This window comes from Stegostoma tigrinum, unplaced genomic scaffold (assembly GCF_030684315.1).
Source record: "Stegostoma tigrinum isolate sSteTig4 unplaced genomic scaffold, sSteTig4.hap1 scaffold_128, whole genome shotgun sequence".
Classification (NCBI taxonomy): domain Eukaryota; kingdom Metazoa; phylum Chordata; class Chondrichthyes; order Orectolobiformes; family Stegostomatidae; genus Stegostoma; species Stegostoma tigrinum.
Window position 1 is genome coordinate 627,157 of NW_026728076.1, and position 20,344 is coordinate 647,500.

Below are 20,344 nucleotides of genomic sequence, written 5' to 3' on the forward strand. Positions count from 1 at the left end.
CTCAGTCACTGCATCCAATTACCCTCAGTCACTGCATCCAATTACCCTCAGTCACTGCATCCAATTACCGTCAGTCACTGTATCCAATTACCCTCAGCCACTGCATCCCATTTCACTCAGCCACAGCATCCCATTTCCCACAGTCACTGCATCCCATTCCCCTCAGTCACTGCATCTCCATTCCCTGAGTCAAAGCATCCCATTTCCATCAGTCACTGCATCCCATTAACATCAGTCACTGCATCCCATTTGACTCAGTCTCTGCAGCCAATTTGTCTCAGTCACTGCATCCCATTACCATCAGTCACTGCATCCCATTACGCTCAGAAACAGCATCCCATTTCACTCACTCACAGCATCCCATTTCACTCAGTCACTGCATCCCATTTCACTCAGTCACTGCATCCCATTTCACTCGCGGACTGCAGCCCATTTCACTCGCGGACTGCAGCCCATTTCACTCGCGGACTGCAGCCCATTTCACTCGGGGACTGCAGCCAATTTCACTCAGGGACTTTATCCAATTTCACTCAGGAACTGCATCCCATTTAACAGATACAGAGAATCCTATTCAACTGAGACAGTGCATCCATTTCCCTCAGTCACAGCATCCCAAATTCACAGTCACTGCATCTCCTTTCCCTGTCACCGCATCAGATTTCCATCAGTCACTGCATTCCATTCCGTCAGTCACAGCATCCCCTTTACATCAGTCACAGCATCCCATTTCCAACAGTCACTGCATTCCATTTCACTCAGTCACTCAGTCACTGCCTCCCATGTCACTCAGACACTGCATCCCATTACCCTCAGTCACTGCATCCCATTTCCCACAGTCACTGCGTCCCATTTCACTCAGTCACTGCGTCCCATTTCCCGCAGTCACTGCATCCCATTTCCATCAGTCTCTGCATCTCATTTCCCTCAGTCACTGCATCCCATTTCCCTTAGTCACAGCATCCCATTTCTGACAGACACTGCATCCCATTTCAATCAATCACTGACTCCCAATTCACTCAGTCCCTACATCCCATTTCCATCAGTGACTGCATCCCATTTCACGCAGTCACTGCATCCGACTTCCCTCAGTCACTGCATCCCATTTCCCTCAGTGACTGCATCCCGTTTCACTCAGACACTGCACCCCATTTCACTCAGTCACTGCATCCCATTACCCTCAGTCACTGCATCCCATTACCCTCAGTCACTGCATCCCATTTCCCTCAGTCACTGCATCCCATTTCACTCAGGCACTGCATCCCATTTCCCACAGTCACTGCATCCCATTTCCATCAGTCACAGCATGCCATTCCCCTCAGTCACAGCATGCCATTCCCCTCAGTCACAGAATGCCATTTCCCACAGTCAGCGAATCTGCTTTCCCTCCATCAATGCATCACATTTCACTGACTCACTGCATCCCATTTCACTCAGTCACTGCATCCCATTTCACTCAGTCACTGCATCCCATTTCCACAGTCACTGCATCTCCTTTCCCTGAGTCAAAGCATCCCATTTCCATCAGTCACTGCACCCATTTACATCGGTCACTGCATCCCATTTGTCTCAGTCTCTGCATCCAATTTGTCTCAGTCACTGCATCCCATTACGCTCAGACACAGCATCCCATTATGCTCAGACACAGCATCCCATTACGCTCAGACACAGCATCCCATTTCACAGTCACTGCATCCCATTTCACACAGTCACTGCATCCCATTTAACTCAGTAACTGCAGCGCATTTCACTCAGTAACTGCAGCGCATTTCACTCAGTAACTGCAGCGCATTTCACTCAGTAACTGCAGCGCATTTCCCTGAGTCACTGGATCCCATTTCCATCAGTCACTGGATCCCATTTCACTCAGTCACTGAATCCCATTTCACTCAGCAACTGCATCCCATTTCACTCAGCCACTGCATCCCATTTCACTCAGCCACTGCCTCCCATTTCACTCAGCCACTGCTTCCCATTTCACTCAGCCACTGCTTCCCATTTCACTCAGCCACTGCTTCCCATTTCACTCAGCCACTGCATCCCATTTCACTCAGCCACTGCATCCCATTACCATCAGTCACTGCATCGAATTACCCTAGTCACTGCATCCCATTTCCCACAGTCACTGCATCCCATTACCATCAGTCACTGCATCCCATTTCCACAGTCACTGCATCTCCTTTCCCTGAGTCAAAGCATCCCATTTCCATCAGTCACTGCACCCATTTACATCGGTCACTGCATCCCATTTGTCTCAGTCTCTGCATCCAATTTGTCTCAGTCACTGCATCCCATTACGCTCAGACACAGCATCCCATTACGCTCAGACACAGCATCCCATTACGCTCAGACACAGCATCCCATTTCACAGTCACTGCATCCCATTTCACACAGTCACTGCATCCCATTTCACTCAGTAACTGCAGCGCATTTCACTCAGTAACTGCAGCGCATTTCACTCAGTAACTGCAGCGCATTTCACTCAGTAACTGCATCCCATTTCACTCAGACACTGCATCCCATTTCCCTGAGTCACTGGATCCCATTTCCATCAGTCACTGGATCCCATTTCACTCAGTCACTGAATCCCATTTCACTCAGCAACTGCATCCCATTTCACTCAGCCACTGCATCCCATTTCACTCAGCCACTGCCTCCCATTTCACTCAGCCACTGCTTCCCATTTCACTCAGCCACTGCTTCCCATTTCACTCAGCCACTGCTTCCCATTTCACTCAGCCACTGCATCCCATTTCACTCAGCCACTGCATCCCATTACCATCAGTCACTGCATCGAATTACCCTAGTCACTGCATCCCATTTCCCACAGTCACTGCATCCCATTACCATCAGTCACTGCATCCCATTTCCACAGTCACTGCATCTCCTTTCCCTGAGTCAAAGCATCCCATTTCCATCAGTCACTGCACCCATTTACATCGGTCACTGCATCCCACTTGTCTCAGTCTCTGCATCCAATTTGTCTCAGTCACTGCATCCCATTACGCTCAGACACAGCATCCCATTACGCTCAGACACAGCATCCCATTACGCTCAGACACAGCATCCCATTTCACAGTCACTGCATCCCATTTCACAGTCACTGCATCCCATTTCACACAGTCACTGCATCCCATTTCACTCAGTAACTGCAGCGCATTTCACTCAGTAACTGCAGCGCATTTCACTCAGTAACTGCAGCGCATTTCACTCAGTAACTGCAGCGCATTTCACTCAGTAACTGCATCCCATTTCACTCAGACACTGCATCCCATTTCCCTGAGTCACTGGATCCCATTTCCATCAGTCACTGGATCCCATTTCACTCAGTCACTGAATCCCATTTCACTCAGTCACTGAATCCCATTTCACTCAGTCACTGAATCCCATTTCACTCAGTCACTGCATCCCATTCAAAACTCACTGCATCCCATTAACTTCAGTTGCAGGGTCCCATTTCAAACAGACACTGCATCTAATTTACATCAGTCACTGCATCCCATTCCCCTCAGTCACTGCATCCCATTTCACTCAGCAACTGCATCCCATTTCACTCAGCAACTGCATCCCATTTCACTCAGCCACTGCATCCCATTTCACTCAGCCACTGCCTCCCATTTCACTCAGCCACTGCTTCCCATTTCACTCAGCCACTGCTTCCCATTTCACTCAGCCACTGCTTCCCATTTCACTCAGCCACTGCTTCCCATTTCACTCAGCCACTGCTTCCCATTTCACTCAGCCACTGCATCCCATTTCACTCAGCCACTGCATCCCATTACCATCAGTCACTGCATCCTATTACCATCAGTCACTGCATCCCATCCCATTCCCCATTTCAGTCACAGCATGCCATTCCCCTCAGTCACAGCATGCCATTTCCCACAGTCACTGAATCTGCTTTCCCTCCATCAATGCATCCCCTTCCACTGAGTCACTGCATCCCATTCCACTGAGTCACTGCATCCCATTTCACTCAGCCACTGCATCCCATTTCACTCAGCCACTGCATCCCATTTCACTCAGCCACTGCATCCCATTTCCATCAGTCACTGCATCCCATTTCCCTCAGACACTGTATCCCATTTCCCTCAGACACTGCATCCCGTTTCCCTCAGACACGGCATCCCATTTCACTCAGTCACTGAATCCCATTTCCCACAGTGACTGCATCCCATTTCCATCAGTCACTGCATCCCATTTCGCTCAGGCACTGCATCCCATTTCGCTCAGGCACTGCATCCCATTTCGCTCAGGCACTGCATCCCATTTCACTCAGCCACGGCATCCCATTTCACGCAGCCACGGCATCCCATTTCACGCAGCCACGGCATCCCATTTCACGCAGCCACTGCATCCCATTTCACTCAGTCGCTGGGTCCTATTTCCCTCCGTCACTGCGTCCCATTTCCCACAGTCACTGCATCACCTTTCCTCAGTCACACCTTGCCACTTCCCACAGTCACTGAATCACCTTTCCCTCAGTCACTGCATCCCATTCCACTGAGTGACAGCATCCCATTTCACTCAGTCACTGCACCCCATTTCACTCAGTCACTGCAACGCATTACCCTGAGTAACAGTATCCCATTTCGCGCAGTCCCTGCATCCCATTCCATTCAGCCACTGCATCCCATTTCCCACAGGCACTGCATTTCCTTTCCCTCAGTCACTGCATCCCATTTCACTCAGTCACTGCATCCCATTTCACTCAGTCACTGCATCCCATTTCACTCAGCCACTGCATCCCATTTCCATCAGCCAATGCTTTGCATTTCCCTCACTCACAGCATCCCACATGCACAGTCACTGCATCTCCTTTCCCTGTCACTGCATCCGATTTCCGTCAGTCACTGCAACCCATTTCCCTCAGTCACTGCATCCCGTTTCCCTCAGACACTGCATCCCATTTCCCACAGTCACTGCATCCCATTTCCCACAGTCACTGTATTCCATTTCTCTCAGTCCCTGCGTCCCATTTCTCTCAGTCCCTGCGTCCCATTCCATTCAGCCACTGCATCCCATTTCACTCTGGCACTGCATCCCATTTCACTCTGGCACGGCATCCCATTTCACTCTGGCACGGCATCCCATTTCACTCTGGCACGGCATCCCATTTCACTCAGCCACGGCATCCCATTTCACTCAGCCACTGCATCCCATTTCACTGAGCCTCGGCGTCCCATTTCACTCAGCCTCGGCGTCCCATTTCACTCAGCCTCGGCGTCCCATTTCACTCAGTCACTGCGTCCCATTTCACTCAGTCACTGCGTCCCATTTCACTCAGGCACTGCGGCCCAAATAACAGTCACTGCGGCCCATTTAACAGTCACTGCATCCCGTTTCCTCAGTCACTGCATCTCATTCCCCTCAGTCACTGCATCCCATTCCCCTCAGTCACTGCATCCCATTCCCTTCAGTCACTGCATCCCATTCCCCTCAGTCACTGCATCCCATTCCCCTCAGTCACTGCATCCCATTCCCCTCAGTCAGTGCGTCCCATTTCCCACAGTCACTGCATCTCTTTTCCCTGAGTCACTGCAGCCCATTTCATTCAGTCACTGCATCCCATTCCACACACTCACCGCATCCCATTTCACAGAGACACGGAATACCATTTCACACAGCCACTGCAACCCTTTACCCTCAGTCACGGCATTCCGTTTCCTCAGTCACTGCATCCCATTTATCTCAGTCACTGCCTCATATTTCACTCAGGCACTGCATCCCATTTCACTCAGGCACTGCATCCCATTTCACTCAGGCACTGCATCTCATTTCACTCAGCCACTGCATCCCATTAGACACAGTCACTACATCCCATTAGACACAGTCACTACATCCCATTAGACACAGTCACTACATCCCATTAGACACAGCCACTGCATCCCATTAGACACAGCCACTGCATCCCATTAGACACAGCCACTGCATCCCAGTTTACTCAGAGACTGCAACCCAGATCAGTCTCGGTATCCCGTTTCCACAGTCACTGCATCTCCTTTCACCGAGTCACTGCATCCCATTTCCATCAGACACTGCAACCCATTTCCCTCAGTCACTGCATCTCCTTTCCCTCAGACCCTGCATCCCATTTCCCACAGTCACTGAATCACCTTTCCCTCAGTCACTGCAACCCATTCCACTGAGGCACAGCATCCCATTTCACTCAGTCACAGCATCCCATTTCACCCAGTCACTGCATCCCATTTCACTCATCCACTGCTTCCAATTTCACTCAGCCACTGCTTCCCATTTCACTCAGCCACTGCTTCCCATTTCACTCAGCCACTGCTTCCCATTTCACTCAGCCACTGCACCCAGTTTCACTCAGTCACTGCATCCCATTCCACTGAGTCACTGCATCCCATTTCACTCAGCCACTGCATCCCGTTTCCATCAGTCACTGCATCCCGTTTCCATCAGTCACTGCATCCCGTTTCCCTCAGACACTGCATCCCGTTTCACCCAGTCACTGCATCCCATTTCACTCATCCACTGCTTCCAATTTCACTCAGCCACTGCTTCCCATTTCACTCAGCCACTGCTTCCCATTTCACTCAGCCACTGCTTCCCATTTCACTCAGCCACTGCGTCCCATTTCACTCAGCCACTGCGTCCCATTTCACTCAGCCACTGCGTCCCATTTCACTCAGCCACTGCGTCCCATTTCACTCAGCCACTGTGTCCCATGTCACTCAGGCACTGCATCCCATGTCACTCAGGCACTGCATCCCATTTCACTCAGCCACGGCATCCCATTTCACGCAGCCACAGCATCCCATTTCACTCAGCCACTGCATCCCATTTCACTCAGTCACTGGGTCCTATTTCCCTCCGTCACTGCGTCCCATTTCCCACAATCACACCTTGCCATTTCCCACAGTCACTGAATCACCTTTCCCTCAGACAGTTCATCCCATTCCACTGAGTGACAGCATCCCATTTCACTCAGTCACTGCACCCCATTTCACTCAGTCACTGCAACGCATTACCCTGAGTAACAGTATCCCATTTCGCTCAGTCCCTGCATCCCATTTCACTCAGTCACTGCATCTCATTTCCCACAGTCACTGCATACCCATTACCCTCAGTCACTGCATACCCATTACCCTCAGTCACAGCATCCCGTTCCCACAGGCACTGCATTTCCTTTCCCTCAGTCACTGCATCCCATTTCCATCAGTCACTGCGTCCCATTTCACTCAGCCACTGCGTCCCATTACCCTCAGTTACTACATCCAATTTCCCACACTAACGGCATCCCATTTCCCTCAGTCACTGCATCCCATTTCCCTCAGTCACTGCACCCCATTTCACTCAGTCACTGCACCCCATTTCACTCAGTCACTGCACCCCATTTCACTCAGAAACACTATCCCATTTCCCACAGTCACTGCATCCCATTTCCCACAGTCACTGCATCCCCATTACCCTCAGTCGCAGCATCCCGTTTCCACAGGCACTGCACTTCCTTTCCCTCAGTCACTGCATCCCATTTCACGCAGTGACTGAATTCCATTTCACTCAGCCACTGCATCCCATTTCCCTCCGTCACTGCGTCCCATTTCCCACAGTCACTGCATCACCTTTCCTCAGTCACAGCTTGCCACTTCCCACAGTCACTGAATCACCTTTCCCTCAGTCACTGCAACGCATTACCATGAGTAACAGTATCCCATTTCGCTCAGTCCCTGCATCCCACTCCATTCAGCCATGCATACCATATCACTCAGTCACTGCATCCCATTTCCCACAGTCACTGCATACCCATTACCCTCAGTCACAGCATCCCGTTTCCACAGGCACTGCATTTCCTTTCCCTCAGTCACTGCATCCCATTTCCATCAGTCACTGCATCTCATTTATCTCAGTCACGGCATCCCATTTCGCGCAGTGACTGAATTCCATTTCCCTCAGTAACTGCATCTCATTCCCCTCAATAACAGTATCCCATTTCTCTCAGTCCCTGCGTCACATTCTATTCAGTCACTGCATCCCATTTCCCTCAAGCACTGCATCCCATTTCACTCAGCCACGGCATCCCGTTTCACTCAGTCACTGTGTCCCATTTCCCTCAGTCACAGCATGCCATTTCCCACAGTCACTGAATCACCTTTCCCTCAGTCAATGCGTCACATTTCACTCAGGCACTGCATCCCATTTCACGCAGCCACTGCATCCCATTTCACTCAGCCACTGCATCCCATTTCACTCAGGCACTGCATCCCATTTCACTCAGGCACTGCATCCCATTTCACGCAGCCACAGCATCCCATTTCATGCAGCCACAGCATCCCATTTCACGCAGCCACAGCATCCCATTTCACGCAGCCACAGCATCCCATTTCACGCAGCCACTGCATCCCATTTCACGCAGCCACTGCATCCCATTTCACGCAGCCACTGCATCCCATTTCACGCAGCCACTGCATCCCATTACCCTCAGTTACGACATCCAATTTCCCACACTAACGGCATCCCATTTCCCTGAGTCACAGTATCCCATTTCTGACAGACACTGCATTCCATTTCAATCAATCACTGAATCCCAATTCACTCAGTCCCTACATCCCATTTCCCACAGTGACTGCATCCCATTTCCCTCAGTCACTGCATCCCATTTCCCTCAGTCACTGCATCCCATTTCCCTCAGTCACTGCATCCCATTTCACTCTGGCACAGCATCCCGTTTCCACAGGCACTGCATCTGCTTTGCCTCAGTCACTGCATCCCATTTCCATCAGTCACTGCATCCCATTTCACTCAGGGACTGCATCCCCTTGAACGGATACAGTGAATCCTACTCAACTGAGACAGTGCATCCCATTTCCATCAGTCACTGCATCCCATTTATCACAGTCACTGCATCCCATTTCCATCAGTCACCTCAACCCATTTCACTCGGCCACTGCAGCCCATTTCACTCGGCCACTGCAGCCCATTTCACTCGGCCACTGCAGCCCATTTCACTCGGCCACTGCAGCCCATTTCACTCGGCCACTGCAGCCCATTTCACTCGGCCACTGCAGCCCATTTCACTCGGCCACTGCAGCCCATTTCACTCAGCCACTGCAGCCCATTTCACTCAGCCACTGCAGCCCATTTCACTCAGGCACTGCATTCCATTTCACTCAGCCACGGCATCCCATTTCACTCAGCCACTGCCTCCCATTTCCCACAGTCACTACATCTCCTTTCCTCAGTCACAGCTTGCCATTTCCCACAGTCACTGAATCACCTTTCCCTCAGACAGTTCATCCCATTCCACTGAGTGACAGCATCCCATTTCACTCAGTCACTGCACCCCATTTCACTCAGTCACTGCAACGCATTACCCTGAGTAACAGTATCCCATTTCGCTCAGTCCCTGCATCCCATTTCACTCAGTCACTGCATCTCATTTCCCACAGTCACTGCATACCCATTACCCTCAGTCACTGCATACCCATTACCCTCAGTCACAGCATCCCGTTCCCACAGGCACTGCATTTCCTTTCCCTCAGTCACTGCATCCCATTTCCATCAGTCACTGCGTCCCATTTCACTCAGCCACTGCGTCCCATTACCCTCAGTTACTACATCCAATTTCCCACACTAACGGCATCCCATTTCCCTCAGTCACTGCACCCCATTTCACTCAGTCACTGCACCCCATTTCACTCAGAAACACTATCCCATTTCCCACAGTCACTGCATCCCATTTCCCACAGTCACTGCATCCCCATTACCCTCAGTCGCAGCATCCCGTTTCCACAGGCACTGCACTTCCTTTCCCTCAGTCACTGCATCCCATTTCACGCAGTGACTGAATTCCATTTCACTCAGCCACTGCATCCCATTTCCCTCCGTCACTGCGTCCCATTTCCCTCCGTCACTGCGTTCCATTTCCCACAGTCACTGCATCTCCTTTCCTCAGTCACAGCATGCCATTTCCCACAGTCACTGAATCACCTTTCCCTCAGTCAATGCGTCACATTTCACTCAGGCACTGCATCCCATTTCACGCAGCCACTGCATCCCATTTCACTCAGCCACTGCATCCCATTTCACTCAGGCACTGCATCCCATTTCACGCAGCCACAGCATCCCATTTCACGCAGCCACAGCATCCCATTTCACGCAGCCACAGCATCCCATTTCACGCAGCCACAGCATCCCATTTCACGCAGCCACAGCATCCCATTTCACGCAGCCACAGCATCCCATTTCACGCAGCCACAGCATCCCATTTCACGCAGCCACAGCATCCCATTTCACGCAGCCACTGCATCCCATTTCACGCAGCCACTGCATCCCATTTCACGCAGCCACTGCATCCCATTACCCTCAGTTACGACATCCAATTTCCCACACTAACGGCATCCCATTTCCCTTAGTCACAGTATCCCATTTCTGACAGACACTGCATTCCATTTCAATCAATCACTGAATCCCAATTCACTCAGTCCCTACATCCCATTTCCCACAGTGACTGCATCCCATTTCCCTCAGTCACTGCATCCCATTTCCCTCAGTCACTGCATCCCATTTCCCTCAGTCACTGCATCCCATTTCACTCTGGCACAGCATCCCGTTTCCACAGGCACTGCATCTGCTTTGCCTCAGTCACTGCATCCCATTTCCATCAGTCACTGCATCCCATTTCACTCAGGGACTGCATCCCCTTTAACGGATACAGTGAATCCTACTCAACTGAGACAGTGCATCCCATTTCCATCAGTCACTGCATCCCATTTATCACAGTCACTGCATCCCATTTCCATCAGTCACTGCATCCCATTTCCATCGGCCACCTCAACCCATTTCACTCGGCCACTGCAGCCCATTTCACTCGGCCACTGCAGCCCATTTCACTCGGCCACTGCAGCCCATTTCACTCGGCCACTGCAGCCCATTTCACTCGGCCACTGCAGCCCATTTCACTCGGCCACTGCAGCCCATTTCACTCGGCCACTGCAGCCCATTTCACTCGGCCACTGCAGCCCATTTCAACTCGGCCACTGCAGCCCATTTCACTCGGCCACTGCAGCCCATTTCACTCGGCCACAGCAGCCCATTTCACTCGGCCACTGCAACCCATTTCACTCGGCCACTGCATCCCATTTCACTCGGGCACTGCATCCCATTTCACTCAGTCACTGCATCCCAGTTCACACAGTCACTGCATCTCATTTCACTCATTCAATGCTTCACATTACACTCACTGAGAGCGTCCCATTTCCCTCAATCACTGCGTTCCATTGTCCTCAGTCACTGCGTCCCATTTCCCACCGTCACTGCATCTCCTTTCGTCAGTCACTGCATCCCATTCCCATAATTCACTGCATCCCATTTCCATCAGTCACTGCATCCCATTACCCTCAGTCACTGCATCCCATTACCCTCAGTCACTGCATCCCATTACCCTCAGTCACTGCATCCCATTACCCTCAGTCACTGCATCCCCATTCCCTCAGTCACTGCATCCCATTTCCATCAGTCACCGCATCCCATTTCCATCAGTCACCGCATCCCATTTCACTCGGTCACTGCAGCCCATTTCACTCAGTCACTGCAGCCCATTCCCCACACTCAGCGCATCCCAATTCACAGAGACACGGCCTTCCATTTCACTCAGCCACTGCAACCCATTACCCTCAGTCACTGCATCCCATTTCCGTCAGTCACAGCACACTATTTCCGTCAGTCACAGCACACTATTTCCGTCAGTCACAGCACACTATTTCCATCAGTCACTGCACCCTATTTCCATCAGTCACTGCACCCTATTTCCATCAGTCACTGCACCCTATTTCCATCAGTCACTGCATCCTATTTCCATCAGTCACTGCATCCTATTTCCATCAGTCACTGCATCCCATTTCCATCAGTCACTGCATCCCATTTCCATCAGTCACTGCATCCCATTTCCATCAGTCACTGCATCCCATTTATCTCAGTCACTGCATCCCATTTATCTCAGTCACTGCATCCCATTTCCATCTGACACTGCATCCGATTTCCATCAGTCACTGCATCCCATTTCACGCAGTCACTGCAACCCATGTCCCGCAGTCACTGCATCCTATTTCCATCAGTCACTGCATCCCATTTCCATCAGTCACTGCATCCCATTTCCATCAGTCACTGCATCCCATTCCAATCAGTCACCTCAACCCATTTATCTCAGTCACTGCATCCCAGTTCACACAGTCACTGCATCTCATTTCATTCATTCAATGCTTCACATTACACTCACTGAGAGCGTCCCATTTCCCTCAATCACTGCGTTCCATTGTCCTCAGTCACTGCATCCCATTTCCCACCGTAACATGCATCTCCTTTCGTCAGTCACTGCATCTCATTACCCTCAGTCACTGCATCCCATTTCACTCAGTCACTGCATCCTATTACCCTCAGTCACTGCATCCCTTTTCTCTCAGTCACGGCATCCCATTTCACTGAGTCACTGCGTCCCGTTTCACTGAGTCACTGAATCGCATTTGTTGTTCTCACTTGAATGCATTGGTCATGAATCTCCTCCAATGGCTGGTCATGTATTTCCAATGCAAAATTTTACCAAGTTTTGATTTTCAATTTTGATTACATGTGTTTCCTCTATTCTGTAAGATGCTGCAATAAACTCAAATTTGACAAATCATAATTCAACCACCATTATCTACAGAGTTAATTTCATCAAACAGATCCAATTAGAATTGTCACATTCCCAAATCCTGTTTCACGTTTTTCTAATTATGGGCCACAAGTTTCAGAAAAAAGACACTTAGAGTCAGAGAGATGTACAGTCGGGAAACTGATCCTTTGGCCCAATTTGTCTATGTTGACCAGATATCCTAAATTAATTTAGTCCCATTTGCCAGCATTTGGCCCATATTCCTCTCAACCCGTCTTATTCATATACCCATCCACATGCCTTTTAAACGTACAAGCCTCCACCACTTCCTCTGGCAGCTCATTCCATACATGCACCACTATGAAAAAAATACGGTCCATTTTAAATCTTCCCTCTCTCATTTTTAACCTATTCCCTCCAGTTATGGATTCCAGCAACCCGGGGAAAAGATCTTGGCTGTTCGCTCTATCCTCGTCCCTCGTAATTGTATAAACTTCTATATGGTCAGCCCTGAACTCCAAAGTTCCAAGAAATAGCTGCCTGTTCAAGCCCACGGTCTACCTCCAACCTCCGATGCTCGTAACATCCTTGTAGATCTTCTCCGAACCCTTTCAAGTTTACAACATACAACAATACAGCGCAGAACAGGCCCCTTCGGCCCTCAATGTTGCGCCGACATCCTTCCTCTCGCAAGGAGACCAAAATCGATTGCAGTATTCCAAAAGCAGCCGAATCAATGTCCTATATGGCTGCTAAGTGATCTCCCAACTCCTATACTCAATGCACTGACCGATAAAGGCGAGCACACCAAATGTCTCCTTCATATCCTTTCTACCGGTGGCTGTACTTTGATGGAACTACGAAACTGCACTCCAGCGTCTCTTTATTCAGCAACACTCCCCACAACCTTCAGTGGAAACGTGCTGCCCTGATTTGCCTTTCCAAAATGTAGCACCTCACATTTGTCTAACCTCAACTCCATCTGCCACTCCTCAGTTCATTGGCCCTTGTCAATGTCCCATTGCATTCTGAGGTGACCTTCTTGGCTGGCTACTACACCTTCAATCATTGGGATACTTACTAACCACACCTTCTATTTTCATATCCAAATCATTGCATCACTTCAACTCCCCCTCCCACTCCCTGAATGACACGTCCATCCTGGGCCTCTTCCAGTGTCACAACCACACCACCCAGAAACTGGAGCAGCAGCACCTCATATTCCGCCTCGGGAGCTCCAACTCAATAGCCTCAATGTGGACTTGGCCACCCTCAAAATCTCCCCACCCGCCAGCCTCATCCCAAGACTACTTCCTCCCCTCATCCCCGCCTCCATGACCTGTCCGCCTTCTCTCCCACCTATCCACTCCTCCCACCTCACTGACCAACTCCCACCACTGCTTGAAATTATTCTTCTTTTCACACTTCATCAGCTCGATGTTATTTCTAAAATCTATTTTCCAATTCTTGGAAAAAGTGAGATAAAGAGAAGTAAAAGAAGTTACATTCTTACCACTCGGGAAATCTCTGAATATTCTTCTGTTGAAAGGCCGCCAAGGAACGATGCAATTCTTTTGTCACGAACGCTGTGAGGGAGACATCTTTTTCGGTTCCACTAACTCCACCCTAAGGAAGACAAACCCACGTAACATATCTGGTGACTTAAAACATACTCTATTGTTGCCCAAGTTGGAGAGCTGGATGAACACAGCAGGTCAAGCAGCATCAGAGGAGCAAGAAAGCTGATGTTTCGGGACGAGACCCTGCTTCAGAAAATTGGCGCTGGAGAATCTGAGATAACAAGGTGTAGAGCCGGATGATACTGCTTGGCCTGCTGTGCTCATCCAGCTTTACACCTTCTCATCTCAGATTCTCCAGCATCTGCAGTTCCTACTACCTCTATTGTTGACCTTTCATTTTACTGAACTAATATGAGCCAGTAGTTTTGTTTAGGCTCACGTAATCTTACGCTTATTGGCCTGCACAAAATCCTGAATTAATTTTGATCGACTGACGGGAGGAGATGAATTTTATAGAAATTTTTGTTTTCTACCAATTTGCAGAGGGCATCGTGGGCGATTGAAAGACAGTGTTATTATCCTCCAGGTCTGCGGACTGCATCGTTACCAACTTGCCCATTTGCATATACATACAATATTCATTATTTAGCAAGAAAACATAATAAACCAATACTGCATACTAAAAACAACGCTCACATATCAATGGAAATTTAAATATTTATCATAGAGTTTGAAGAATTGAATTCAATGATACAAAGCAAAAACCAGTGAAGATGAGTGCAGTTGGTCAGCACTTTTGCCACTAAGTGGAGGTTGGCAGTTTGAGGCCACCCAGGAACAAGCAAGCTCTGTCTAACTCCAAGGGCAGCACGGTGGCTCAGTGGTTCGCACTGCTGACTCACAGCGCCAGGGACCCAGGTTCGATCCCACCGTTGGGCGATCTTCTGTGCGGAGTTTGTACATTCTGCCCATGCCTGCATGGGTTCCTGCTGGGTGCTCTGGTTTCCTCCCACAGTCCAAAGATGTGCAGGCTAGGTGTATGGGCCATGCCAAACTTGCCCATTGTGTTTAGGGATGTGTAGATTAGGTGTGTTAGTCATGGGAAATGTAGGGTTACTGAGCAAAGGGTCGAGGGATGGGTCAGGGTGAGATGCTCTTTGGACGGTGGCCGTGGACTTCTTGGGTCAAAAGGGGCTTGTTTCCACACCGTAGGGATTCTATGATATGGAAGTATCTTTTGAAGTGGACATTCATGGGTATGCTGTGACAGAGACCTTGAAATACTGCACAACAAATATTTGGAACTAGACTGTCAATTCAGACAGAGCATCAAAAAGGTCATGGAAGTTGTCACCGATATTAAGCAGGATTGATGAAAATCCAGCAGGAAATGGTGTCAAAAGGCTCAGTATCTTTTATTCATCTCCAGTTATTTTGTCCAGGGCACTGGATGCTGGCAGGATTGAAACATTTAAGAAATGCTTCACAAATCACATATAAGGACCTGCACATCTTTGAACAATGAGAGGAAGCTGCAGCACTTGGCAGAAGCCCCTCGCAGACGCGGGGAGGACGTGTCAATTCCACACAGATCGTTACCCAAGACTGGAATCTCAATTGGCTCCCCAGTGCATGAGCAGCTCTAACCACTGAGCAACTACCTTGCCCAGAAGGAGTTTTATAAGCGCATACATTATTTCCATTAAGACAGATCCAATCCTCTGTGTCCAATCAAAATAACATATTGTAGATATCATGACAACAATCATAAATGATTTTGAATTGGTAAATCAAAAATAATTAAAATTGTTTCCAAGCCCAAATACTAGATAAGGTGTAGTTAAGATGAATAGTGCAACAACAAAAAGGCCATATTTTATGTGACGACCGGTAACACTTGAAAACTTGCAACAATATAGTCACCAGAAGAGATCTGAAGTGGCTTGATGGTGCACTCCTTCAGACACTGGAATGAAACTCCAAAGATCACAAATTCTCCTTCAATACCGTGTTATAACAGTGACTGCATAAACCTGTGTTTATGGGCCTGACTGGAAACCCACACAACATGCATAAACAAAAAAATAATCTAAGGTGATAGGAGAAATAAATGTATGTATGCAACGTCTTTGAAAAGCAATTATCTGTAGTGGATGCAAGCCCATAAGGAATCTCGTTTCACAGATTATATTCATTTGCACTGCAGGTCATGCCAGTCAGAATCAGTTTTCGTTTCATGACAGATAACTAAAATGTCCATTACAATGAACTTTGGTTGATCAGAAGATTTTAAGTAAGGACTATGTCTTGTGTGAGCTGACGGCATTAGGGGATGGAGAAGGTACATGCACTGCTGGCATCTTGACACCATTGAATGAGCAAGCGTGGACGCAAAGGTTGTAACAGGTAACAATTGTACAGGCAATATCTTTTGAGCTCCTTCCGAGCAAGCCTGTAATACTCTAAAGCTGTGCTAGACCCTCACTTCCTCCACCTTACGTACGCTGCCTTTTTCTTTTTGACAAGAAGCACCTCTGTACCAGTCATCCAAGGCTCCTTAATCTTACCCCTTCTGACCTGTCTCAGAGGAACAAATTTATACATCACTCGCAACAACTGCTCCTTGAACAGTCTCCACATGTCTGCTGTGCCCTTTCTGTGGAACAATTGCTCCCAATCTGTACTTCCCAACTCCTGTCTGATAGCGTCATAGTTTCCTTTACCCCAGTGAAATATCTTCCCCTGGTAACTGCTCCTTTCCCTTTCCACGGCTATGGTAAATGTGAGGCTGTTGTGGTCACTGTTGCCAAAGTGCTCTCCCACCACGAGATCTGACACCTGTCCTGGTTCATCGCCGAGCACCAAATCCAAAAGGCCTCCCGCCTCGTCGGCCTGTCCACATACTGAGTCAGGAAACCCTCCTGAACACACCTGACAAAAACGGCTCCATCCAAACCATCTGCACTAAGGAGGTTTCAATCTATATTGGGAAAGTTGAAGTCACCCCTAACAACAACCCTGATACGTTTGCACTTTTCAACAATCTGCCGGCCAATGAGTTCTTCGATCTCCCAACTGCTATTTGGGGTCCGTAGAAAACCCCCAGTGAGGTGACTGCTGCCTTGCTGTTCCGAACTTCCACCCACACTGACTCAGTCGACAAATCTTCCTTGGCAACCTCAGCCCATACCACCGCAGTAGACGAGTCCTCAAAGGTTCTTTCATCCGCCATTATACTGTCCTTGACCAACAAGGCCACACCTCCCCCTCTTTTACCACCTTCCCAGACCTTAATGAAAGATCTAAACCCAAGAACCTGCAACATCCATTCCTGACCCTGCTCTATCCATGCCTCCGGAATGGCCACAACATCGAAGTCCCAGGTACCTATCCAAGCTGCAAGCTCACCTACATTATTCCGGATACTCCCGGCATTAAAGTCGTCACACTTCAATCCAGCTTGCTGTCTGCCAGCACACTTCTGTGACAGTGAGGTCCTGACCATGTCCTCCCTACGCTCATCCTCCTGTGTACTAGGACTACACCTCAGTTTCCCATCCCCCTTCTGAGCTCGTTTAAATCCACCCAAATGGGACTAGCCAATTTCCCACCCAGGATATTCGTGCCCCTCTGGTTCAAGTGGAGACCGTCCCGTTTGTACAGGTACCACCTTCCCCAGAACGAGCCCCAATTGTCCATGTACCTGAAGCCCTCCCACCTGCACCATCCCTGCAGCCACGTCTTCAGCTGAAATCTCTCCATGTTCTTTGCCTCGCCTCCACGTGGTACGGGTGACAAACCAGTGACGACCACGCTGTTTGTTCTCGCTCTCAGCTTCCACCCTCGCTCCCTCAAATCCTGCCTGACATCCCTATCACTCTTTCTACCTACATCGTTGGTGCCTACGTGGACCACGACTTGGGGCTGGTCAACCTCTCCCCTCAGGACCCTAAACACATGATCCGAGACATCACGGACCCTGGCACCTGGTAGGCAACACACCAATCGTCAGTGTCTTTCGTTCCCAGCAAATCTTCTATCAGTCCTTCTAACTAATGAGTGAGTCCCCAATGACTATCACTCTCTTCCTATCCCCGCTTCCCTTCTGTGCAAGAGGGACAGACTCTGTGCCAGAGACCTGCACCCTACTGCGTACCCCTGATCAGTCGTCCCCCGGAACAGTACCCAAAACGGTATACTTATTTTTCAGGGGAACGACCACAGGGGAAGGTTAGTCAAGCTACACCGGGTAAACGTGCATTTTTGGCTGAAGAAACATCTGTTTCAATGTGAGCTAATGGAAGAAGCCATGGAGTCAAAGCTAAACGTTTCGACAATAAGACAACCATTCTTAAAAGCAGCATACAGCGTGAAAAAGAAATGAGCTGCTTTAATATCCACTTAAAATTTATGTGGAATATCAGATCAAATTTTCTTGTTGACTCCATTGTGCAATCATGTCGAGCTAAAAATGTTAACTGCATTAATTAATACTAATCAGAAACGGACTTTGTAGTAAATGGTTTGACGATTTTCTGTATCTGGAACATCCCTTTTCCTTCTCGAACGAAGATCGTACCAACCTATGGTACCAAACTGTGAGTCAAACGGATGGGACACATAATCTTTAAATTCCTCATCAAAACAGTCTCATCGTGTGGTTCTGTGCAATAAAAGAGAAAGAATAAACATGTTTCCCACAAATTTGCTGATGTTTACGAACAGAATGCACAAATTCAAAAAGTTTGAGCTGGCATGTCTGCTTCCTCCAGCCTGTTGAAACTGTTCCATTCAATGTGAAATTTGTGTTAAGTTTTAGCACACAGGTCTATTTGATCTGTGCCACCACCTTGTATTAGTCATACATGCTTTCCCCCTCTTCCTGTAATACATTCCTTGAAGTGTTCAATGAGATTTTGATTTTAAATCTTATTGTCATATTCTTTTGATTCTCAAGCATCAATGAATCTGATGTCGCCGCCATTCCATGCAGTGCACAGCACGTCAAACAGGAGTCTTACTCTTGCCATGAGCACTGAGGTAGTATGGGGTCATAACTGTCTCATAGTTCGGAATGAAATTCTATATACAGGGTTATGCAGAGTCATGCAGTTAATTTTATTTGACATGCTATTTCTTTTCTTCACAATTATGCTGGATTTAAAGTGATCTTCACCCTCATTTAAAATGAATCCAATATCCAACCATCTGTAAAACTGGCAAATCCAAATTTTAATTGGAGTTTAGTGTTTCACAAATATATTACTTTTTAAAAAATTATATTCGAGTCAACATTAACATTTCATTCCCCGACACCGGGTGAACTTACTTTCAAACTCCAATTTTCCTTTGGTATTAACGGAGAGGTGAGCCTTTTTGCAAGCACCGAAAGGCTGCACCATTTTATGCTAAAACCTGCGGAACTGTAAGTATCACAAATATGTTCCTATTAAACACTAATTCCTATTGAAGCAGTATGAAGCTAAATTCGTTCAACAGGGCAGCAAAACGGTCAAGATTTTAAAAGCAAGCAACTATTTTGAAGTCACTCTTCGAACTAAATTCCATCTTGGTGTGTGAGAGTCCATAGGTTCCTCACTCTCAAAGAACCATTCAAACTGTCATGCAATTACTGAAACAAGAGAGACTAAAAACATCAATGTTAACAGTCACTAAGATTTTGACAGTGATGTGGAATTCGTATTCAATGCACGCTGGGGAAAATCTGTTCCAATCTGGATAGTAGTCACTTATCACCATCCCACCTACCTTCCCCAGCACCTCCTCCCCCTCCACACTGTTTGTTTCTGAGCTCCCTTCCACCCTCCATTTCTCAGGAAGGGTCCTGACCCAAAACCTCAACTTTCTTGAGCCTCTGATGCTGCCTGCCCTGCTGTGTTCCTCCAGCTCCACAATGTGTTATCTCAGACACCAACATTGGCAGTTCTTACTATCTGGATAACTCATTCTCACCTTGCAACAAGTGATTTCTCGTCATTTTCTTTTCAGATTACGCATGTACATGTATATACATAAATGTACATATTGCACTTTCATGCCTGAACCACTAACCGAGAGGATATTTTAAAAGAGTCTCTTCATATCTGCATGAAAGAGAAATCATCAAGGTCATAACTTTCATTTTAGGAATAACTCGAACATTCAAAGTACTCACAGTCAGTGTCCCATTTCCTTGACCAGTCAATTTGAT

At 48.3% G+C, this 20,344-nt stretch overlaps 1 long non-coding RNA gene across 2 annotated transcripts in view; it reads right to left on the reverse strand.

The window, feature by feature from the left end:
- The window catches only part of LOC132207712 (uncharacterized), a 199,927-nt gene that overhangs the window by 152,116 nt on the left and 27,467 nt on the right, over positions 1-20,344 (reverse strand). For both annotated transcript variants that reach the window (XR_009443728.1, XR_009443727.1), the window contains exons 2-3: positions 20,309-20,344; positions 14,127-14,239 (exon numbers count right to left, since the gene is read on the reverse strand). The exon at positions 20,309-20,344 is cut by the window's right edge and continues 24 nt beyond it. This is a non-coding gene — a long non-coding RNA (uncharacterized LOC132207712). The remainder of the gene's footprint in view (positions 1-14,126; positions 14,240-20,308) is intronic.